General features: G+C 47.6%; 1 pseudogene; it reads right to left on the reverse strand.

The window, feature by feature from the left end:
- Positions 1-13,742: 13,742 nt before the first annotated feature.
- Positions 13,743-13,918, reverse strand: LOC147718025 (U2 spliceosomal RNA; annotated as a pseudogene).
- Positions 13,919-25,467: the final 11,549 nt, after the last annotated feature.

Raw genomic sequence — 25,467 nt, forward strand, 5'->3', positions numbered from 1 at the left:
TCTTCCCCCGTAGCGGAATAGATCAAGATGTCATCAATATAAACTATGCATGACACATCCAGTAGGCCCCGCAACACCTCGTCCATAAAAAATTGAAATGCCGCGGGGGCATTGCAGAGGCCAAACGGCATAACTTGGTATTCATAGAGCCCATATCGAGTACGGAAAGCAGTCTTCCACTTGTCTCCTCTACGGACGCGCACCAGATGATAAGCTCCCCTTAGATCCAGCTTGGTGAAAATCTTAGCCTCTTTTAACTGATCCAACAGGACTGGAATCAGAGGCAATGGGTACCTGTTCTTCCTGGTAACTCTATTAATAGCCCTGTAATCTATGCACGTTCTCAAGCCCCCCTCCTTCTTAGGGATGAAAAATAGGGGCGACGAAGCAGGAGACGTGGACGGACGGATGAATCCGGATTCCAGCAATTTCTTCAAATATTCTTGCAGATATACGTTTTCTGCTTCAGTGAGAGCGTATACCCTGCTACACGGAATGTTTGCTCCGGGTTCCAGTTCTATGACACAGTCATATTCCCGATGTGGGGGCAGTTTACTGGCTTCTTTTTCACTGAAGACGTCTTGGTACGCTCGATACACATCCGGAAGAGTAGTGATTGCATTGACCTCCAACGCTCTTCCTCCGGAAGCTAGGGTACTAGCAGGTGTTTCCATTCTGATTTCCTCATGAGGATATGTTGGAGTACAATGTTCTTTGCAGTATACAGAGCTCAGTGTGATAGAACGAGCAGCCCACTTAACAACTGGATCATGTTGGGTTAACCAGGGCATGCCCAAAATCAATCTGAACTGAGGAGCATCGATCAAATCGAATGATATATATTCGTAGTGTTCTTGTCCTACTTGCATCACCAATGGCCTAGTATGATAACACACTGGCCCCGATGTCAGATCTGATCCATCTACCGCTTTCACTGCTTCAGGTACATCTTTTTCAATGCATGGTATTCCCAATCTCCTAGCATACTGAACGTCAATGAAATTACCCGTTGCTCCTGAATCAAGCATAGCATGTACCATCACCGGCATTTCTCCAGGCCATGTAAGGGTAACACACAAATTCATGTGAGGCACAGAAGGTTGCATGGTATTAGCAATAGCATGAGAGACCTCTTTCACTTCATCCAAGCTCAAACCAAGGGCCTCTGATTTGTTTGAGCTTTCTCGTTTCCCGAATCCTGTGAGGGGTATTCAACTGCAGGTATATTTCTATTGTTCTTGGTTTTAGCTTTGCAGTCTCTGATAAAATGCCCTGGCTTTCCGCAATACATACAAAGTTTTTGGTTGCGTCGACGTGTTCGTTCTTCCTGACTCAAAGGACCTCTGACTCCTCCTATTTGCATAGGTTCCGAAGTGTCTGTATTAGATGCACCCTCCGACGCCACTTTAGGTTTTGATACTGGTAATCGCAACTCATAGCGGTACTTGTCGCCCTTCCGTTCTTGTAACCGATGATCCAGCTGTATCGTAAGATCTATCAATTCTTCACAAGAAGTAGGCATGTTCACCACCTGAGCCAGAACATCCTTTAGCTCCCCTCTTAATCCTTGGTAAAACAAGGAAACTCGTTTGGCAGACGGCCAATCAGTCTCGACAACAAGACGGTTGAAATGTGTAATGTAGGTCAATAAATCCAGTGATCCCTGTTTAAGCGTTATCAGTTCCCGATCCAAGGACAACATATGAGCCTTGCGATCAAACAACTTACGCATTTCCTCACAAAAATTGTCAAAATTAGCTAACACCAGATCATTTTTATCTATTAAAGGAAATGACCAACTCGCAGCGTTGCCTCCCAGATAAGACAACATAAAGGCGGTCTTAGAATGGTCATCTGGGAAAACAGTGGGTTTACACAAAAAATGCAGCTTGCACTGCCCTAAAAAAGTACTGAATTTCCTAGGATCCCCTAAGAACCTTTCGGGCGGTGCCAAAGGTAATTGTACGGGTTGTATAACCTGAATGGTGGATGGACCCTGCACTCCTGGGGCTAAATGGGAAGGGACATGAACTGAGGGGGGGGTAAAGTAGCCTCCCTAATGTACTGCTTTCCTGTAGGTCTAACTTGGGCCAATCCCTCAACATCACGTCTTAATGCACCCATCTCACTCCTCATGTCGTGATTCTCCGCTCTCACTGCATCTACCTCTACCCGTAAAGCAGTTAAGGAGTCCAACAGAGTTTGTAATACAGTATTAGTGTCCATCGCTCAGGCCGCTAATAGACGTGGGCTTGTCACTCTGTCACAAACAAGGCAGATTGACTAACCTTGAAAGTCAGAAGCAGCAGGAGCGATGTCGTAGCTTATTTCCTTCCTCCCTAGAAGCGGCCCCCCCAGGCGTGTCTTACATATAACACACTCTAGGTTGACATCCTCCAGGGAAGGGGAAAAAATGGAGAAATAAAATATAATAGGCTGGCAGCCAGAAATCATCTACAGCAGGCGAAGACAGATTAGAAGTCCCTTTTTCACTTCTGTTTGATGAATCTGCATAAATACACAAAACAAACACGTGTCAATAATAACCCCCTCCCTTTCATGAAACCAAAAAAGGCCAAGAGGTATAAGGAGAAAAAGGACTCACTATTTAGGCTGCCACACACATCCACAAAGACAAAGTCCAATGAAAAGGAAAAGAAAGTAATCCAAGTCTGAAGGAGCACCACTACAAAGAGAAAGCAAGTCTTAGTTCCAAATGCACATCTAAGAAACTAATGTGCTCTCTTTATATTTCTTCCAGGTTGTGAACTGGATTCCCCTTCTCCATTGCAAATCAAAAACTATAAGGTAGCCTTTATCAAATCCACTCGGGCAGTAGGCAGGAGTTCATTTCACTCGATCACATGACCTCATAATATCCAACCATATACGATGAAACAGGCGGGGGTAAAATACAGTCTAGATACCTCCGTAAAAATACTAAGTAGGGCGCCCTACTATCTCTAACAGGCAAGGAGGCGACACAAAGGAAAAATCAGCATCGCATTACACGAACCGACACTGCCCCAAAATGTTCACTTCCCTGAACTGCAGCGGGGGTCTTCTCCGCGTCTTTCCTCATTAGCGATCTCTGTGTTCCAGCGCGAGCAGCGCGGCACTCTCAGCTCTCAGCGCGGCTCTCAGCTCTCAGCGCGGTTCCAAGAGGTCAATGGGGGCGTAAACAAGCCGTGCAGCGGAAAAGTGTTCCACACGGCAAAGCTCGGTCTCTGCTAACTCCGAGCAATAAACTCTTCACCAGAAGTTCTCCAAAAGCCAATTAAGGCTTAACCAGGCACAGAGCAGATCGGCTCTCAGGTGACAAGCACCGGATGCAGAGAGAGGAAGAAAGATATAGGTAGCAAGAAGAATGACCACCAACACAAACAACAGACTACACACCAGGCACTCTGGGAGATGCAGTTCTTCCAACATGGGCCTGAATCATGACAGTTTCCTGTCATGAACCTTCTTGTTCTCTTTCTGGTCATTAGCTTGTTTGTTCAGTTTCCTGTCATGGACCTTCTTGTCCTCTTTCTGGTCATTAGTTTGTTTGTTCTGTTTCCTGTCATGAACCTTCTTGTCCTCTTTCTGGTCATTAGCTTGTTTGTTCAGTTTCCTGTCATGAACCTTCTTGTTTTCTGTCATGTACCTTCTTGTCCTCTTTCTGGTCATTAGCTTGTTTGTTCAGTTTCCTGTCATGTACCTTCTTGTCCTCTTTCTGGTCATTAGTTTGTTTGTTCAGTTTCCTGTCATGAACCTTCTTGTCCTCTTTCTGGTCATTAGCTTGTTTGTTCAGTTTCCTGTCATGAACCTTCTTGTCCTCTTTCTGGTCATTAGCTTGTTTGTTCAGTTTCCTGTCATGAACCTTCTTGTTCTCTTTCTGGTCATGAACCTTCTTGTCCTGTTTCTGCTCAGTAACCTGCTTGTTTTGTTTCTGGTCAAGAACCTGCTTGGTCTCTTTTTGGTCATGGGCCTGCTTGTTTTGTTTCTTGAACCTCCTTGTTTTGTTTCTTGAACCTGGTGTTTTCTGTTTCCAGTGATGAACAGGTTTGCATCTAGCGCTGGCAGGACATGTCGTTCTATGCAGCTGTGCTCATTGCCAGACCGTCTTATGCATATGTGTGCAAGTTCTCACTTTGGCATCAAGCGTGGCCATCAAGAAACCTTCATTAAGAAAATCTTAACCATGCTTATTTTGTTTGTGGAATATTCACTCCAGGTCTCATAACGTGCAGCAGAGGGGGCGTGGCTTGGATGCCGAGGGGATAGGCAGCGTGAGCCCGGAGCTCCGCGCCCGATCCCCGCTTTTATCCTGTAAAACAGCACGAAATTCATCGTGAACGGGATTATCTGAACATAAAAAGACACCGGAACGGCGGCGAACCCCCAGGTACGGGGTTTAAGGCTTCTCCAGTGACCCGTTAGCCCAGCAGAAGAACAAAGAGACGGCGGGCGCGCTGAATCAATATGGCGGCCAGAACTCGGAGCCAGAGACGGTAAAGACCGAGAAAGCGCGGCGCTCTCTCAGCGACGGCCCGAAACAACAGTGGTGCCGCTCGAACTTGCCTGGGCTCCCCTCCTTGAATGCGGACAGGGGAGCCACTCAATCCCGCAGCTGGGGCGAATTGGATCCAAAACGGACGGCGAGCAAGATGGCGGCCGTCCCTGAACTCAGCAGCCGGGAGAGGCCCTGGGTGTAATGGCGGAGCAGGGAGGTGTCAGCCGCATTGAGCAGAGGCAAGCCCGGTAACGAGATTTGCTGCATGTCGAGTGGTGACCTGAGGCTCCGTAGAGCACATCCTTCGAAGATCGGAAGCCAGCACCAGATAAGTCTCACGAGTGCAGCGCGAGGTGGAGGACAGCGGGCGGCGGCTGTTTGGTCGGGAGCCTAGCCTAGCACGCTGCGGAGGCCGGCGCATGGGCCTGAGACTGCGTTGAGCCTCATTGAGTGCTGAGTGGCATTAAGCACACAGGAGCTGACCCGGCAGACTGCAGCAGAAAATCCTACGTTGGCGACAGGAACTCGAGGGATGCGGAGCTGCCCGCGTCAATGAGGCTGAGAGACACACAGGGGGACAGGCGGTCCCCTGCGGGAGCAGACCCTGCTCAGGGCTAAGACGCTTGCTAAGGGGCTGACTGAGGAGCCCTAGGATGACCCGGAATAGTGCAGAGACTCTTTGAAACTCGCTGCTAGCTGGGACTGAGCTGCACTGAGCTGGAGACCCCAGGAGATAGCAACACACCAAGAAGTGAGTCAGAGCAAAAGCTTGAATGCTGTGGCAGCCTTAGCAGGGGCAGAGAGGGACAGAGTGTCGAACGGGCCTCGGAACCCTGAGAGAGCGACCGCTAGTAGGGAACATTGGTGGTATTACCAGCATATCCGGGCCGACCGACTCCAGATGGGCACTGCGGATTTGAAGTGGTACTGATCCATTCCCACGGGCGGCCGAGAAAGCACAGCGCTGCCACACTAGTGGGATATCAGCGCTAACTGACGCTAACGGACGCTGGCGATCCGCTGCCTGGGGAGCATTGGTGGTGTCCGGAAGCCGGGTGCTCGCCACTCGCGGCGCCTGAAGAGCAGACCCGCTTGTTCCTCCTATCCAGGAGAGAGTGGGGAAGAAGTTTCCCCCCCCCCATCCAGGAAGGCGAGGTGAGCGCTGGCGGCTAACACGCAGATCAAATGGGGAAGCCCAAGGGGAAAGTGGAGGAGGCTGCGAGCTCTGGGGCGACGGATGGAACAACACAGGCCCCTGCGGATTTACAGCAGCTACAAACCTGCATCCTGGAAGCCATCCAGGCCACGAAGGAAGCGCTGCAGCAAGATATCGCCCAGGTGGCGACGGGACTGGGGCTTCTGCGTGCTGACCATGATAAACTGAAAGATAGAGTTAAAAGTACAGAAGACACCTTGCAGGAGATATTGCCTGAGCACAAATCCATGGAAGGGCGGCTGGTGGATGCGCTTGATCGCATTCAAGCACTGGAGAGGAGAGCAGAAGATGGCCAGGAATTTAGGAGTCATGATTGATCCTACCCTGGGGATGGGTCACCAAGTAAACAGGACCATCTCTACCTGTTGGGGCATAATAAACATCCTGCGGAAGATAAAATACTATCTGTCCCCTCGAGCCAGGAAGCAAGTGGTAGTTGCTTTAATAGGCTCGAGATTAGATTATTGCAATGCCCTACTTCTAGGCATCAACAAGGGCCTTATAAGGAGACTCCAAATGGTACAGAATGCCGCAGCAAAATTTGTACTAGATCTACCCAAGCGGGCTTCCGCTACGGCTGCAAGAAAAAGTTTGCACTGGCTCCCGATAGAGTCCAGGATCGCTTTTAAGTCCCTATGTCTGATCTATGGGGCTTTGGCTGCAAATGGGTCTAGAGGCCTGAGGGAACTGCTGGTTCCCTATTTCCCTGTCAGAACTCTGCGCTCAGCCAACAAGTCTCTGCTGGCAATTCCCTGTGTCCGCAGAGCCAAATGGGGTGGCAGAGCCTTTTCAACTTTGGCTCCTAAGCTATGGAATGCTCTGTCAACTGAGATTAAATCCCTCCCCACTAAGCAAGCCTTTAGGAAGATGCTCAAACGTGGCTATTTGCCAAAGCCTACCCCTAGCTCTGGTTAGGCGCCTTGACGCCTTCAGGCTTAGTTGAGCGTTTATAAATCTCATTTCATTTCATTTCATTTCATTTCAGATGCAAACCAGGAGTGACTCAGAGAACACAGAGCCTCACATCGAAAAAACAGTGACTCATTAAAAGCAAATGTAAACAAATAAATATAATTTATTAAATAAGTTCTGCAGTATGTTCAAAAACCAAGCACATTTCTTAAGAACAGATGTACTAATCCATGTAGTAGCTGCAAAGCCTGCAACTGGGCTTTTGGCTGCTAAATTGCTTTTTAAATGTACTAAACCTGTTTTGTGATTCAGTAAATGGTATATAAATGCAGTCTAATTCTTAATTTGGAAGGGCCATGTTTAGGGCGTTCCTTCTAACTTATGATTCGCAATGCTATATATCAATGTCTTGTGACAGCGGGTTTGTACGCAAACCATTGATAGGTTACCAACGCCTCGAAGGAGGAAGCAACCCATTGGCCGAGGGAAGGTCCCCTCAGGACAGCTTCCTCTTTGTGAAAGTAAAACATAGTTCATGTGCAGTGGGCTGTGCTCCTTTGAGGAAAATAGCATGCATTAAAAAAATAAAAGGATTAATTTAAATACAACTGCAGACATGGTGGTCTGCGCACCCCAGCGGGCCACCATCCCTGTGATGGCATCCAATCGGAGTGAGTCACAATTTGCAACGTACCTCATGAATGTTGATAAGGTGGGTCGAATTGCAGTCCACTCCGGATGGGGATGATTTTGCCAACTGGCCTAACAGTCCTAGGTCGGTTTGCAAAATCATAAGAGATGCACAACATGTTGGTGTGCAAATTGCGACCACTTTTTACAAATCGATTCTTTGTACATCTGGCCCCTGGAGTTCAGTAAATCACGAAGCAAAATTTGAGTCAATTGATAACAATGGAACAAATGAAGTTATTTTCAGCAGATTATTGTGTATGTTGGATTCATATAGCGCTTATCACCCAGGGGTCTCTAAGCGCTTGCCTTGGGAACCCGTCCTGGCTTTTCCCTGTGAGATAGCCCCTACAGGGCAACCCCAAGGTGAAAGCCAGGCATCCTGCCTCGGGGGGGGGGGGGGGGGGGGGGGGGGCCGTTGTGGAGATTAAGCAAGCTTAATGCCCAGAGTTGCAGAGTGTGAGCCCATGATTAGGTCAGGCCCCGAAGCGAGAATTATCGAGTCCATGGACATTTGAGCTCAAGACCCTGCCGCGTCGGGAATTGAACCCTGGTCCCGGGTCTGACCTCTATTTCAGGGTCTGCCTGCTCTAACCAGTGAGCCACACTTCTCTATTACATGTTCAAACGACGCTCATCTGGCATAAAACCCCTGCTGAAGCCATCACATGGCTCTAAAGGTCTGGGGCCTAAAATCAGGGCGCCAGACGTCCATAATAGCGGAATCCTACATCTCAATAACTGAAAGACACAGTGGATGTAAAAATCATCACTTCCTGTGGTCACAGGGGGGGAATGCGTGCTGCACTGCGATTGGCTGCTGACTGAAGGGGTCCGGGCATTTAAACCTTACCCAGTAGATGACTTAATGCACAACAGGATGTCTATCACAAGGTGTAAAAAGAACCCCAGGGGCGAGCCAAACTCCGTTCCAAAGAGCCTGAGTCCTGAATTAAGAAGAAAGAAAAAGGGTCGGCTTCTTCCTTGCCAACCGTTCCAGCTGCTGGCATTTCACAAAAGTAGATTATTTAATCTGTACCATTGGCACAGAAATCTTATGCATCAGAATGATGCCAATTACTATGGTAATTTCAGCAGCCATTACATAAAACAAAATGAATATTACAAAATCCCAGAGCATTCTACATTACCCATCCCTGTAGGGAACAGATTCATCTGTTAGGAGACGTACAGATGGGTAATGTAGAATGCTTTGGGATTTATATATATATATATATATAATCAGCCTAAATTTCAGTTTATAGGCTGATCTGTTAGTAATCTACCCCCCTAATTAGTGCTGAGCTTTGTAGCTATGCCTGCAAATCTCACAAATGTGTTGGGACTGCATTCGGTTAATGGCACTTTTGCGTCTCACTTCTGGCAGTCAGTCTCTGGTGCGCCCCTCCCTGGGCCTCTGGCAGTCAGTCAATGGGCTGCCCCTCCCTGGGCCTCTGGCAGTCAGTCTCTGGTCTGCCCCTCCCTGGACCTCTGGCAGTCAGTCTCTGGTCTGCCCCTCCCTGGGCCTCTGGTGGTCAGTGCCTGGTCTGCCCCTCCCTGGACCTCTGGCAGTCAGTCAATGGTCTGCCCCTCCCTGGGCCTCTGGCAGTCAGTCTCTGGTCTGCCCCTCCCTGGGCCTCTGGAATTCAGTCTGTGGTCTGCCCCTCCCTGGGCCTCTGGTATTCAGTCTGTGGTCTGCCCCTCCCTGGGCCTCTGGCAGTCAGTCAATGGTCTGCCCCTCCCTGGGCCTCTGGCAGTCAGTCTCTGGTCTGCCCCTCCCTGGGTCTCTGGTATTCAGTCTGTGGTCTGCCCCTCCCTGGGCCTCTGGTATTCAGTCTCTGATCTTCCCCTCCCTGGGCCACTGGTGGTCAGTCCCTGGTCTGCCCCTCCCTGGGCCTCTGCTATTCAGTCTCTGGTCAGCCCCTCCCTGGGCCTCTGGTGGTCAGTCTCTGGTTTTTTGGAGGGAGATGGGCTCTTGAATTATTCGAGGTATTGGCACTATCAGGGTACGGACCTCCCTGGTAGCAAGGAGCTCGCTCAGCGAGGACTGAAGATGAAGCGCTGCCAATGGTGTTTTTTCTGGAATGAAGACCTGACTGACTGACTGAGTGAGCATGTCTATGAGGGGTACCCTGACAGTGTCCATAATCCGAATAACCCTAGAGCCTTTCTTCGATTCTCCTTGCAATCTAAGCCGTGTCATTACTTATGGTTGGGCACAGGGCCTGACTGGGAACGCAAACCGGCTGCGGGGGGTCGTGGAAAACACTGCCCGCTACGGTCATTCCTGCCCTGGTGGGGCAGCCTCAGCCCCTTCACTTGGTGATTTGCTTTGCCGGGTTGGTCTCCTCCAGCATACCCGCAGAGTGTATCCACCACCCATCGTCCTGATGAAGACTCGCTTTACTACCAATCACGCCCTCACAAGCACTGCGCTGCCTTACATACCTTTTACCTTTGCCTGGTAGAACACCCAATTCGTTAGTAGTGTTTACCATTGATGTGTTACAGGGTCCACTCTTAGCGGACCATTCAAAAGCCTGTGGGTTGTATTTTCATGAGTTGTCCATGAAGAGGACCTTCCCCTGGTCTCTTCCTCAATTCTAAACAACTTTTCTTCTCTAACAGAACACTCAACATAATCAATTTGTGATTACACCTATACCTACTGCCCTGATTCCCAGGAATACTCCAGTATTATAACACTTCATCACATTATGGTTCCATCATCTTTTCTATAACATTTCTTATGGCCTTCACACTTTTAATTTTCTATATCTGATTTTATCCTGTTCATTTTTTTACTCTGTCCCTCCATATGTCACTCTCCTTGCACCTGCTTCCTTCTCTTTTCCTTCCTTTCTTTTGTTTCCTTAATGTGCAACATGTTATTTTTCTGAGGATAAATGGTCCAAAGCACCTAAAGTCAGTAAGGTTTAATAAACTTGAGGTGCCAGAGTATCTTGGCGCGACTAGTCAAGTCAAGTCAAGTCAAGTGATTTATATAGCGCGCTACATACACATAGGGTCTCAAGGCGCTTGAGGAGTCCCACCGCGCAGAGTTTCCAAGTACTCCGTCGAGCGGTTGGTGGTATGCCCGCGATATTTAGATGTGGCCTCCACATAACGGTTCCAGCCGCAGCTGCGGTCTACTCAGCTACGCTGTCGGCATCAGGTCGGCGGGTGTGCGCTGAGCTGATTTAGATGTAACCGTTGTGCTGGAGGTGACCTGCCGGCGTAGTCCTGAGAGAGTGAGACAGGCAAGTGCTACTTATCATTATTTCACTCCACTATATGTTGGGATTATTCAATCTATATCTTTAGCTAATGTGTAATGCCATTTTTTAAACATACAGCATTGCACACCAGCAACATACACACACTATTGAATGTACACTCACAGTCACCACAAGCACAACACCCATCACCACCAAAAAGATATTTTTTATGTGTCAATATAGGTGTGTACATTTAACCACAATAAGTCTTAAGATAAACACTTATGCACGAAACATAAAATAATTTCATGTAAGAGCTTTGAAAAAATCACGAGGTGAAAACGTTTTTATTCCCTTAGTTCGTTTACACTGTTTGTCTATTGTTTAGTTGTGTTGTGCAGCTGCCTTGTCGGGCGCCAGGACGCTCCTTAGCTGGAGCATCTGTGCGCCAAATAAAAACGCATAACATAACATAACATAACATAACATAACATAAAAGCTGATTTAACACACAATTTATAGTGAGACAAGTGACACAGACACATACGTTAAATTTCAGCGATAACGGGGTTGCTGAGCACCGGGGTCAAGTAGCAACAGCACATGGAGGACCTGGACAATGCAGTTCAAGACGGAATCGGAAGTGGGATTCCGAAAAAAGGTATGTTTTCATCTATTTTTCTTAGTTTCTGTCGACCAGAGTTTGGAGGTTTCTCCGCCACAGTTGCCTCAACATCAAGCTACATCTTAATTCTCCTATGACACTGTCGGCATGGGAGGATGATTCTGGCAGAGGCAGCGGTACTCCAAAGGTCGGCCCTCCAAAGATCCGCCAACATCTAAATACAGCAGGTGGACGCCAAGTCGGCAGTTGGAAAAACCATCTGAAAAGCGACGATGGGACCAGTTCCACCAAGATCTAATTCTGGTCCTTAAACGCCACTTGAGAATCTGAGTGCCAAACTTGTGCGTGTGAGTGGAAGACCTGACCTCGGCGCGGAATTGAAAGTTGACTTGACTGCATGAGTGGCAGACTAGAGCGTGTGAGTGGAAGACCTGACCTCGGCGCGGAATTGAAAGTTGACTTGACTGCATGAGTGGCAGACTAGAGCGTGTGAGTGGAAGACCTGACCTCAGCGTGTGATTGAAAGAAGACTTGACTGCATGAGTGGCAGACTAGAGCGTGTGAGTGGAAGACCTGACCTCAGCGTGTGATTGAAAGAAGACTTGACTGCATGAGTGGCAGACTAGTGCGTGTGAGTGGAAGACCTGACCTCAGCGTGTGATTGAAAGAAGACTTGACTGCATGAGTGGCAGACTAGAGCGTGTGAGTGGAAGACCTGACCTCAGCGTGTGATTGAAAGAAGACTTGACTGCAGGAGTGGCAGACTAGAGCGTGTGAGTTTATGACCTGACCTCGGTTTGTGATTGGAAGATGTCTTGACTGCCTGAGTGGGGAACTTGAGTGTCTGGTTGGGAGACTTGATTGTAAGTGGGAATGACAGTGAGAGACATGAGTGTGAGTAGAAGACGTGACTTGACTGAGTGTTCTGGTAGATAGACGGAGGTGCGTGCTACAAATAACTATTTGTCATTTAGAAAACAAATCAAAACCTGGCTGTTTCCCTCTACCTAGGGTTTCTAAGTGGTGCTACACGTCATTTCTGCAGGTTAGGTTGCCTTGTTCTTAAGCATGTCTGCAAGCGCTGGGACGCCCCGTTGCTGGGGTAGCCATGCGCTATATAACCATAACTAACATAACATAACATATAGAGTATGGCAAGGTAGAGCAAGGCACTGTGTTGCCTTACTCTGCATCAAAGAGGCGTTCCGTGGGCATTGCGGTGGATGTTCCCATGGATTTTGTTTGACTGTGCCTCAGATTAGGCCTGGATGGTAAATTCCGCTCCGTTCGTGGAATTTGCGGAATTTTGGCAATTCCGCGGAGAATGCGTAGTTGCCGAAAATTCTGCGATCCACGGCATAGGGGAATTTTGTCCTTGTTCACACTTTAAAAATGCGTGTTCGCGCGTGCGGGAGCAATTTACCGGGATCCCTGCATTCACCGCTGAGTTTTCCTATCCGTTTGCGTGCGCCACGAGATTTTGGTAGCCGGCCGAGCGATCCTGCGAGAGTGTGGGATCGCAAACACATCATTCGGACGCGCCATCGGACATCTGCGTTCGCGAACAGGAAACATGCATCGCGAGGGGGCATAACAAGTGAAACAAGATGGCTGCAACCGCATGGGCAAGTTTGCGAGATATTTCCCCATGAGCACGTAAACAGCGTCCCCGAACAGGAAAGATGCATTGCGAACGGGCGGAACAAGCAATTCCGCGTGCTCGCGGAATTCTGCATAGCTCATGGAGATTTTTTACAGTTTCGTGGAACTTTGCGTAACTCGCCTACGCAAATTCCGTCCACCACTACACCAGATATACTTAATCAGGTAAACCTGAGGCAGCAGAAAAATGTTAAGCCTCCCCAGACAAGAAGAAATGTTTACATTTCTCCTTGTCTTTTCCTCTTTCCTTGTGTGCTGCATGAAGAACAAAGAAAAGACCTCTCAGGATTGGTTTTGCGCAGGAAGGTAGTGGTGAAAGTGGGTGGGAGCCGCACGGCATGCTTTTTTATTTTATTTAAAAAATGGATCCCAGGACGGCAGAAATAGCCAAGACCTATAGATTTGGCTCTGCCGTTCATGGCCCGTTCAGAGACGGACGGGATGGGCAGAGGGAAAGGACTCTGACCTTTGCTTCTTGCCCAGAGAAGACCAGGACAGGGTCCTCTTCTCCTGCTCTGCCCCTGGCAGCTGCCCCCTCTCTCTTTCTTCCTCTTTCTCTTATTCCCTCTCTTTCTGTCTATGTCTCGCTCCTACTCACTTTCTGGAAAACATGAGTTCAAGAAACGGCTCTGACCCTCTCTTTCTTCTACTTTCCTTCATTCGTTCCCCTGTCAAATGGATCCAAAAAAGAAGGAAACACTTGCTGGAAATTTCGTTTTTTTCTGACATTTTTCTCTTCTAAAGTGCAGCCTCGCGATGGAGAGAAGAAAAAAAAGGTTTAATATACAAAAAATAAATAACTAAATAAAGCAAGACAGAGTAGTCGCAGAGTGGCCACATTGGTTTTAATCAGACCTAATTAGTGCCAATTTACAGAGTTTGCCAGTGAAGCGCTACTTTCATTTTCTAGTCTTTCTTTGAACAGGGTTCTTTTCCTGGAGGTACTGCATTACCAGGTTGATGTGTAGAGTGGACAAAGCAAGCTCCTATTCCATCCCCCTGTTCCAAAGATCAATTTGATATATGGTCCCCAGATAGAGAACAGATCTTATATTAAACTGATAAGAACACATTTATTTTCTTGTTTTGTCAGGAATTCATGTCTGGTTCAGATACAGACAATCATCACCTTCCACAAAGACCTATTTGTTCGTAAGTCGTAGGTAACAAACTTGACATCAGGTGCCCAAGCTATCCCTTGACCTTTGACCTTGCCTGGAAATGACTACATCATTATCCAGCCCTGTGTGGTGCACATGAGGGCGGTCTCAGCAGTCGCCACAACCTCCACCCTCTCTGCTTCTGTGTCTGGGGGCGGGGCCTGCCCCGCAACACTGAAGGGGCGTCAATGTTAAGTAAGCTCGCGAAAACGGCTACCTATGAGAGCCCTGCAGGGATTCACACCTCCACTAGTGACGCTAACTTCCTGACCCCACTGTGACCAATACAAAGGTCACTTCAGGATGCATTGATGGCCCCGCCTTTGACCTCGTCTGCCCTTTATTTTCTTCCTCACCCAGACTGGCAACGCCACCAGGCCAGACTGGGAACCAAAACTGTCTCTGGCAAAGAGCTCGGCCGGCCGCCCTGGGAGCGGCTAAGCTGTCTGCCAGGGCCGGTTTCAGCCGATTTTGTTACAGGGGCTGCAAAAACGGCCCTGTGACAAAAATGGCCCCCAGGGACCCAAAATCCAGGCGGCCCACGGGGGAAATGCCCGGTGCCCGCTACGGCCGCTCCTGCCCTGAACGCCACCAAGAAAAGAAGCCGAGGGCTTCAGTGTGGCATTCCTGGCCGACTCTGCCCATCTGCTCTCCACCCTGCTAGACCTGAAAACAGGAGAAAAGGAGGCTGCAGCAGCAGACACTCACCACTGGTCTCTGGACCCAGTGCTCTGTCTCTGGACCAGTGCCGCCCCAGCCCCGCCAGCCTCCCCTGGAAATCGTTCTTCAGGCCTGGCCAAAGGTCCCCAGCCCCTCCTTTACAGCTCTGCTCTTTTCTCAGCACTGAGGCCTGCAAGAGCAGCCTTAGCTGTCAGGAGCTGAACTGGCCTCTATAAAAACAAACATCAAGAACTTTGGGAAACACAAGGAACCCGAGGCTTTGTTTGAATAACTGTGGAAAACATTTAATGTGATCCTTATCAGCTGTTTCTCTCATTTTAGTTTATAAAATGTGCTCCGCAGCTCTTTGTTTGGGGATGTGGCCTTTTTAAACCATACTGCCTATGTTTTGTAAGAATATAAGCAATGAACATTGAAACGGCCTGTAGTCCTGTCCTGAACTATTCAGGCAAAAACACTCATTGATTTCTGAATAATGAATGTAAAGGTGTGACGGTAACCATGGCGTTCCTGCTTACATTTCACACGCTTTAGTTAATCTTGCATTCCCTATGAGTGTTTGCTTTTTCCAGTATGTTGTTACTTTTTTTTTCAGGCAGCACATTGCTCTTGTCTAGTGCATAGTTTGAATTGAGTCACATCCAAGTGTTTATAGCGGGCACAATTGGGTTGCAGCTGAAGGCAGTGCGAGTTTCTCTCAGTGGGGCAGTATAGTGTTCAGTGGGGGAGAGGATGTGGCACTATGGTCAGAGCTGCCGTATTTGGAACTGGGGAACTAAGTTCAGCCTTCACGATCAGTCCCCCAGACCACTCTCCAGAGGGAGCACATTCCCATGCTAGACCTGAGAAGGCCCCGCAAGACCTTAGAAGCCCTGGTGTCTTCGCACCAGCAGGTGGACCCCAGCGGTGGCAAGTGTGGGTTAACCTTGAAGGCCTGTCCAGCCTATGAAGCTGCAGACCCTAGAGCAACAGTGACTGTCACGGAGGTCACAGGACCCTTGAGGCCAGTTCACCTCATCCATTGGTACCTCAATCGGCCTTGTTTCAGCAGTAGCAGTGCAACTCACCAGGGACCGACAATGAAGGATTTGCACACACACTAAACTAAGGGGCATATTCGGACGGGAAGGGGCGGAGTGAGGCGCTAGCCTTCCTGGCTCCATGCCTCACTCTGGCACTTCAGAAACGCAGGGCTGCACGCACTTCAGAAACGCAGGGCTGCACCATGACTACTGCGTGTCCCCCTGCACAGGTGCTACTCTTAGCAGGCTAGTGCCAATGCAGGCACCCTTGCTCCAGAGTGCTAGGGTGTCTGCGTGCAGGGAAAGATTGTTCATGTACAGGAAGGTCCCCCTTCCTGCACATAAACAATCTTGAAATGCCGTTATATAACTTCTATGTGTGCTGCTTATTGCAGCACAAATAGAAGTTGCAAAACTTCAGTGTTTTAAAATGATTGTTTACGTGCAGGAAGCGGGACCTTCCTATACATAAACAATCATTGGCCTTTTGCTGTTTTCATGTGCACAGCACAACGCAGCCCACAGGAAAACAGCAAAAAGGAGGAGAAATTGAACATTTCTCCACGTTGCAAGAGGGTAAGACCAGGTTTACCTGGTCTTAATTCTGGCGCTGCCTTCTATTTACGCCTCCTTTGTAAATAGGAGGCAGCATCAGAATCAGTAGGTGTTGTGGTAGAACTCCCACTGCAACACCCATTGCCCTCCCCTTTCACGCTGAGCATAGCGTGAAAGGGGGCCTTATTAACGAGGTAGCATTAAGCCACGTTAAGGGGCTTAACTCTGTTTTGTAAATAAGGCGCAGCCCCTATCGCCACAGGAATGAACAATGTAAAAAGTGATGCTCCTGTGGCGATAGGGGCATGATAACCGCTTCACTGCTGCCGTAATTTTTCCCTGGTGCTGAAAAATCCCACACGTGCGCAGTTCGGATGGCCCCCAGCCGTCCTTTGCACACGCCCAAAGTGATGTCAGACGGCCAGGGTCCGTCCGACGCACGAAAGAGGTTAATATGCCCCTAAGTTTGCAAATTTCTCGATCGCTCTGCTTTATGCACAAGCACTTGTAACATGTGCTGCCTGCTTTGGGGCCACTGGAATTATGCAGCAAAGGAGGCAACATTTTATGTCGCAGTGTTGACGAGATTAGGCAGCAAAAAAAGACTGCAGCATAATGCGGTACATTTTCTGATACCATATTATTTTGACGTGTGTACACATGCTAAAAGTCTCTGCAAAGATTTTGCCTCATTAGTACCAGTGTAACCCGCAAATGCAGCAGTGAGAAAAGTGCCAAGTCAACATTTGCAAAGGTCCCTAAACCTCGCAGCCACACGTCACCTTTTTTAGTAACTTTTGATCCGTTTGAGATACATACAATATTTTAGTTAAAATTGCCAGAATATGCAGCAGATTATTTATTATTTGGCAGAGCCATAATTATATAGAAAACATTTGCAAACTAGGATATTTTGCCATTTATGTCTGAACTGCTCTTTTGGAAAAAGGGAGGAGAAGTGCTGATGACAGAAATTGCATTGCTCGGAGAGATATAACTTGTGCTTCCACTTTGAAGTGTGTTTGGGACATTCTGTGATTGGAAACATATCCCACTTTCTGAATGTATTTTAATGTCAATAACTCATATTAAACCTTAAATAAACGTGTATTCATTGGTTGAATTAAATCCAGTAATAAGCTGTAACCAGTTAGTGAAATGGAAAACAAATGCTAAAAATTTGGGGGCATATTAGCCAGAACTTCGTTAAAATTATCGCTGTTTTAGCGACAGGAAACTGCCGCTAAAACGTCGATAATGGGCTTGCTAATATGCGTTATAGAATTCCAATAGAAGCCCATGTTAGATGTGCAGGACATCTAACCTGGGCTTCTATTGGAATTCTATAACGCATATTAGCAAGCCCATTATCGCCGTTTTAGGCGATAATTTTAACGAGGTTCTTGCTAATATTCCCCTTGGATATTTAGCTCTTTCTGGCCACACCTCTGACTCAGTCCACTCACCCAATCCTTAGGTTATTCCTACCCTCTGATTCACACCTACAGTCCCTGCTTTTTTTTCTCCATTTCGACCACTGCAGGAAGGTGCCCCTTCCTGCACAAGAAAAGTCCAGCAAACAGCACAGACACCCTTGCACCGCGGTGCCTGCGTTGGCACGCGGCTGCTAATTGTGCGCAGGATCAGGCTGTAAGGATAGGCTTGCACCATAGCTTGTAAATACGTCACATTCCTGTCCTTTTGAAATGGCGAAGGACAGCACAGCAAAAAGGTTTGCAATGCTGCAGCACATCAAATCTTTGTACATGAGCCCCTGAGTTAGAAGCTGCAAATGTGCCCGCGCAAGAGAGTCAGTCTGGAGAGTGGTATCTAGATGGACAACAGAAGCCGCTAAATGACTGCAGGCTGCTGCTCAATTGTCTCTCAAGCAGTGAAACACACCACAACTCGGGGACTCACAGAGATGTTCTCAGGGACCAGAAGGTACTGCGGGGGAGGGGGTTCGGAGGGTTGCATTGGCACTAGGGGTGCTAATAAGCAGAAATAAATGTGCAGGGGGGACTATGAGCCACCAAGCACAGCTCTGGGATTTATTCCACACCACTCTCCTCTCAGGGAGGCCCCTGCTGCTTTAAAAGATATAGACAGGGCCACTGGAATTATGCGGCAGGGGTGGGCCAAATGGGTTGAGTAAATTATGCAGCAAGAAAAAGCTAATTATTCAGCGTAATGCGGTACATTTTATGATAGTGTTACTTCATTATTTTGTCATTTTTAGGTCACGCCTAGGCAGCGTGCATGCGCTGTCTGGAAGACCTGCTGTATTAAAAAAAGGACTTTGCTCCCATCTGCTGCCTTCCCATTGGTTCGGTGCAGAGTTGCTCTTCTCTGCTGCTTCCTAAATGGTACATGTAGCGATATCCACAAGTAGCAGTGATACCTAGCTGGGTATTACTGTCCCCCTGGGCACCGATTCGTGCTGAGCACGAAAGTAAGAGAATATACATAGGTCTAACAGCAGTGCACGATCCTATACCTACAACATGTAGCGATATGTCACTTCTGTTTTTTCACATAGGGGCACCGCCCAAGTACAGCTTACTTCCGCTTCCATTGCTCGTGTGGTTTTGGAGAACTCTTTTTAAAAAATTGTTGCAGCACGGCATGCCGAGCTGTATCATCAAGTATGGCAGCTGCGCCTTTTGTTATGCATGGAACGGCTCACCCACCTCCTGTGCCTGTTTCCCTCGACCTCAAAACAGCTGTTCAGCTTCTGTGCCCATCAGTGCCACCCACTCTACAGCTTCACAACGCAACTCAAATAGGGAGTTCTAACTGGTGGGGTGAAGTGTGGAGAAGTGTGGCTCAATGGTTAGAGCGGCAGACCCTGATGCAGAGGTCTAGCCCGGGACCAGGGTTCAATTCCCCGCCTCGGCGGGTCTTGGGCTCCTCGGACCTGATAATTCTCGCCTCGGTGCCTATTCCAATCATGGAGTCCCACTCTGCAACTCTGGGCAATAGCTTGCTTAATCTTCACAACGGCCCCCACAACGCTAAGGATGCCTGGCCTCCACCTTGGAGGTGCCCAGGAGTGGACGCCTCACAGGGAAAGCCAGGATGGGTGCTAGAGCGCGCAGTTTTCCCCAGGTCACCCGGGATACCAATTCTCTAACACGCACTGGGCCCTTGGCGTGACGAACACATTAATTTCGTTTGGGTGAAACTGGGTGAGGATTTCTCCTCCTGCACGCTGCTAGGAGTAATCAAGTTTGGATTTACCTCTGCTTACCATGCACCCGACTTACCACAGGCGCAATTTCTTGACGGACCTGGAGCTGTTAAAGAAGAGTAGACAGGCCTAACATCCAATACACCTTAAAATCCTTAAAAATACTTTCCACAGTTTTGTAAAATGACCACAGACACCTGATTAAGTTCGAATTTTTATATAAGATTTCAAAGTGAAGAAGCCAAGATAATAAGCGATACACAGAGTAATATATCAAACATCAAAATCAGTACCAAAAGGTAACTTTGCACAAAAAATATGACCATTTAGAATATATGGGAAACTACAGGGAGAAGTTTAGCACATACTATTCACTGCAACGTTATACTAGAACATAGGAATGGGATGGGACCTAGAACATGTACTTAACCTAAGTGTTCAGAATATTCTTGCTAAGCTCACTGCAAACCACTAAAGGAAAGGGAAAAACGGGAACATGCTATGGTTAATAAAATCAATGAATTTCTAAAGGAGAGGGGGAGAGAAGGAACCAACTACAATTCAGGCACATATAAGTTCAATGGCAATAAGGCAATAACACAGGTAAGAATGTTTAACTGATCAGACGAGAGAGGGAGAGAAAAAGAGATACGCAAACCCACAATCTATATTTACCTAATTCAGATTGAAGACCAACCCTGGCCACGGGTCAGTTGGGAAGACGGGGACAGGGACCCTCAGAAAAGGAATGCCAGACTGTGAGCAGGAACAGCTCACGGAGAATAAGGACAGGATACCCCTCAGGTTCGGGTCAGGGACTGGACCTCCCAGATTACGACCAACACCCACAGCTTCGGACAGCAACGCCTGCGTTACCCCCTTCTGCAAGTAATCCGCCAGAAACCCTGATTGGATTTTCGAATTCCCCAGCAAAGTGCTTCGCCAGCACTTAGGATTTTTCCACCCCTTGGGAGTTTGTGGAAAGTAAGGACAAAGTGCTCCGCAGCACTTTTCAGGCTTGAACACCTATTGAGATCGTAGGGTCAGTGACAGGTCTGCTACTCGGACAAGTCGGACAATTTTCCTAAGCTAAACTAGGGTAGTTATACAGTTTGGGGACCCTCAGACCACCCCCTAATGTTGCAAGTGACAGTTTCCCATATTGTGATTGGTCAGGAGAGGTGGTGCGGTCTTTACCACCTCCTAGAATTCAGGTTCACATGATTGAATATGCAATTTTGAATACCCGCCCCTCAGGTTCACGTTCCCATGCATAGAATACAGTAGTACAGGACAGTTTTCAATAGGTAGCAACAGTATTGCTTCTTTCAAGGTGAGACTCCGTATTCCCAGCGATGTTCCCAGGCGCATTGTGCTTCAGGAGCCAGCTGGCTAGGTTTAGCTTCTGCGCAGTTGGAACTTTCTCTGGTCAGGTGACGGTGCCCAGCAGAGCTTCAAGTATGGCTCCGCTCATGAATACCCAGCCCACAAAGACGCGGTACATGAAAAGTAAGCGAAGACAAATTAGAATCATACATAAAAATGATCGCACTGTATACCATGATAAAGGATAACCAACCCTTACTTTTATAATAACTATAGCATTAAGGATTAATGCGAAAGAATAGATAGGCTAAAAGCTGCTGCAGTAAGCAGAGAGCGTGGTGAGAGACAAGCGGCCATATTTAGCATCAATGCGCATGAGCACAGAATCCCTCCAGAATGCGAGTGCGTCACATCACATGGGTATGACCGACGCATGCGCAGACTGAATTTGCGGCAAAGCAGCCATTTTTAGTGCAAGCTTCGTTAGTACGTGAAAAGACAAACAAGCAAGCATCCTAGGGACACCCGCGTGTAGGGGAAAACACTTTACAAATGACGAACAATGGTGTTAATATTATTATGCAATTATAGACCAGGGTTTTGCATACGAGCAAGGCGCTATGCGTGCGAATCCTTGCTCCATCAATCCCCTCTTTGATGATATTTACTATCATCACTACATGAAGGAAACAGATGCCAACTTTTCTCATTCATTCATATCGTCCATTTCGATTTCAATAAACTTATTGTTTAGTTTTCTTTCAGCTTCCCTATGAGAGTGGTGATTTTTCGCCTTTTTATAAATTGCACTCTTCAGCTCTTCTAATTCTAACTCATCAATGTTTCTTTTCACCCCCCTTGGATTTACTGTGTATTTCTTTTTACACTTCTGACATTTGCAGCAGATAAAAATGATCAATACAATCACACCTATTATGACTATTGGCATCAGTATTTTCCACAAAATATTTCTACCTAGATTAGTAAACCAACTACCTATAGAGGAGAGACCTCCAGTCAGTCTCGTCCAGGCACTGTCAACCTCCAATGGTTTGAGTTCCTTTTCCAAATTAGTTATGTTCCTCACATATTGTTTTAATTCGATACTTTTATCAGGAATGTAGGTGCAACAATGTTGCGCTCTCAGCATTCTACAGACTCCGCCCTCTTTTGCTAATAGGGTGTCAAGGGCAAGACGGTTTTGTAAAACCATTGATCTGATCGCAACCATTTCAGTATTGACCAGCAGGAAACCAGCAGCAGTGTCCGTTGATAACCGGTCCACTACTGTAGACAATTTGCAGATTCTATGGGTGTTCAGAACTACCCCCATTCCAGGTATCAGTGCACTAAAAATATCACCTACAATTTCGCCTACACTTTCGCGTCTACTACGCACTAAGCCATTAGTTTCATCATCGCTTCCAGCTGCATTGCTCACATGGTATATTTTCGGGAAAACAATGCCAAAGTAGCAGCTTCCATACCAGTGATCCGGCAATTTGAAATAAGCCTTGTTCCCACATATATAATATATTCCGGGAAACACAGGTTCTGACCCGTTTTTGAAACCCCAACCTCCAATTACCTTATAATTATGTTCACACTCGCTGGAACCGATGAATACATTGTTATAGTACTCTGTCCTTTCCCTATGGATACAAAGTTTCCCCTTTCCTTCAAAATCCAGCAACAAGGCAGGACTGGTTTCGCCTTCTGAGGTGTTATCCATGTGCTCAGCCCACCTAGGAACTCTTTCCTTCTCGTCATTTGCCTTCTTCTGAAACTTTTCTCTCCTTCTGTCTGCCATCTTTATAAACATCTTTTCCTGCTCTTGCAGTGAACAGGTCAGATTGTCTTCTCTTGCTTGATCTAAGTCTATGTTACCTATAGTCAGGAAATATTCTCCCATATAGCGGGTCACGTCACTTGTAGTATGTACACGGTTCAAATGTCTTCTAATGGGAAGTTCAGAAAATACTACGTCCTCATTTGAATAATAGTACTGCAAGGAGCTTCTATAGAACAAGCTAGCTAATATACTACAGGATATTCCATAGGTCAAGGGTAGATGGTGGTATGTCACGCCTTCAGCCACTGAAGTTGGCAGCTTCATGCAGACATAACAGTCCTCTATTTCCATAGCTTCTACATAATGCACTAACAAGTTAGCAAAAACATTTAAGTGCGTCCTGTTCTTCATTTTGTGAAAGTGTAGTCCATCCTCATCTGGTGCTTCTAAATCAGGTCGTGTGTGTGTCAGTCCTACTCTTTTGTCGCGTCTTTCTAGTCTTCGTGGAGTTTCTGCAGTCGGTACAACTCCTACATCTACTACTTCGGGTTCAGTAGGGGACAAGTTAGGATTCTTACTTATCATAAAAGGTAGAAAAACTGTTAGTCCTATCCACATTACTATTAGCATAGCTACACTACACAAGCATATCTTACAACAGGTTTTGAGACACCCACAGCGGGATCTCCCAGAGACACTCGGATCAGACATTTTTAGCTTACAGGTGGCTTTTGCTACCCCTCCTCGTTTCTTTGCACCAAAGGCTCACTTCAGGGCTCGCTTAAGGAGGGTCTTCGTCCGAACTCCGATCAGCAAGGAACTCGTTGTCACTGTTGCCACTGTGGTGAGGCTCGTCAATCTCTTCCAACACAAGGTACGTCCACTCAGGGCTCCGGTACAGTCGGTTCTGTTTCTTTATTCTGTCGCTCTTTCTCAGCGATTTGCCTTGAGCTGCATTCCTTTCACTTAAAGCCCTTTTTCGGTCTTTATCGTTTTCTTCGACTGTCTTTAGTCTGAGCCTTAGTCTTTTGACGTATCGAGGTGTACTTCTTCCTCCGTGCCTCCCAGTGGTTGAGGAGACTTCTCCTTCTTCGTGCACTCTTTTCACCTTTTGTTGTGGCACTTCTGATTCCCTGCCTGTCTGACTAGTTCCAGGTCTTTCGTCTATCTCTTCTGCCTGGTCGCTAATCTGTCCCTGCTCAGATTCAAATCGCACTTTCTTTTTATTTCTGGTTACTGTTGTTTCCGTTGTCTGAGCGCTTTGATCTAGTTCTATCTGTTCCTGTTCATGCTCTTCGATCTCTTCGTTTTCTTCTGCATGAACGTCAGCCCTAATTTCTAACTGTCCCTTTCTCGGCTCCGGAGTTTCAGGAGGAGTCTCGAGATCTTTCTCTGACCCTACTTGGCCTATGTCCTGATCAGGTGTGTTATGGCTTTCGTTGACCTGACCTGCTTCTTCTATTTCTGACTCACCTGGACTATCCCACTCACTGTCTAAGTAAGAATATTTCCGGGTTCGTATTGGATCATGAACCGGTTCGTCGGCGGGATACCATTCAACGTCTCGACTTGTGCTCGGCAGTTCGATGTCAGCTAGCTCCGGACTCTCTTCCTCGGAGGTCTCTTCAGCTGTGCTGCCTTCAGCTCCAGTCGCGTTTTCTCCAGATACCCGCTTTGTGTGGCTGGCGTGGATCCACTTCGGTACACCAGCGCACTTCACAGCAGTGGTAGTGACGAGGATCACTTGTCGTCGCTTTCCCCACCTTGGCTTCAAGCAGCTGCTCCGGGTGTGTTTCTTTAACACCACCCAGTCTCCTGGCTGCAGGTTGTGTGCTGGAGTCTTTGGCCACTCGTCTTCAGTCTCTCCAATCTGCTGAGAGAGAGAACGCACTTGGTCACCCAGCTGCTTGCAGTATTCTAGCACCATATCATCAGAAATGCTTAGCAGTTTGTTTCCGGGTACCCATGCCTGGCGCATCACTCTTCCCATCAACACTTCATGGGGACTTAGGCCAGTCTTTCGATTCGGGATACTTCTCAGACTCATTAACACCAGGGGTAAAGCTTCTATCCAGTTCATTTTTGTGGAATCACACATTTTTCCCAGTCTGGACTTCAGAGTGCCATTTATTTGTTCCACTACCCCAGAAGCCTCTGGGTGGTAGGCGCAGTGCAATCTTTGCTTCATTTTGAATGCTCTACTGAGTTCCAATAGGACATCGTTGGCAAAATGCCCACCTTGGTCCGTTTCGATCGTCTCTGGGATCCCATACCTAGGTATCAACTCCCTGAGCAATAATTTGGCTGTGGTGATAGCGTCATTTTTCTTAGCTGGATATGCTTCCACCCACCTGGAGAATAGACATACTATGACTAAGACATATCTATATCCGTTGCATCTGGGCATGGTTATGAAGTCTGCCTGTATTCTCACGAAGGGACCTACTGCCTTTCCAATAGTACTCTGTTTCACTACAGTCTTCTTTCCTGCATTGAATTGCTGACACACTAGGCACCTCTGGCAAAGCCTTTCCGCCTGGTCCCTGAACTTTGAATTATAGAACACTTGGTCAAACACCCGACACATCGCGTCTCTTCCCATATGTGTTGGCTCATGTATCATTCTGACCATGGGGTCGATCAAGCTATCAGGCAGTACAGGCACCCCCTCCGGATTTACCACCACACCATCTTCTCGCAACTCGCACTCCTTGGCGGCCCACCTGCCTTTTTCTTGCCTGTCTGTGGCTTGTTGTATCTCTCTTAATTCTTCCCACGTTGACACATTATCAAACAACATAAGTTGGCAGCTGGTTCCATCCCACCGGGCAATTTGTAGAGACATCTGGTGTCGGGCACAAAACTGTGCAATTTGGTCAGCGTACCTATTACCGGCAGTCACATCATCATTTCCAGATCT

This window comes from Lissotriton vulgaris, chromosome 5, assembly GCF_964263255.1.
Source record: "Lissotriton vulgaris chromosome 5, aLisVul1.2, whole genome shotgun sequence".
NCBI classification, from domain to species: domain Eukaryota; kingdom Metazoa; phylum Chordata; class Amphibia; order Caudata; family Salamandridae; genus Lissotriton; species Lissotriton vulgaris.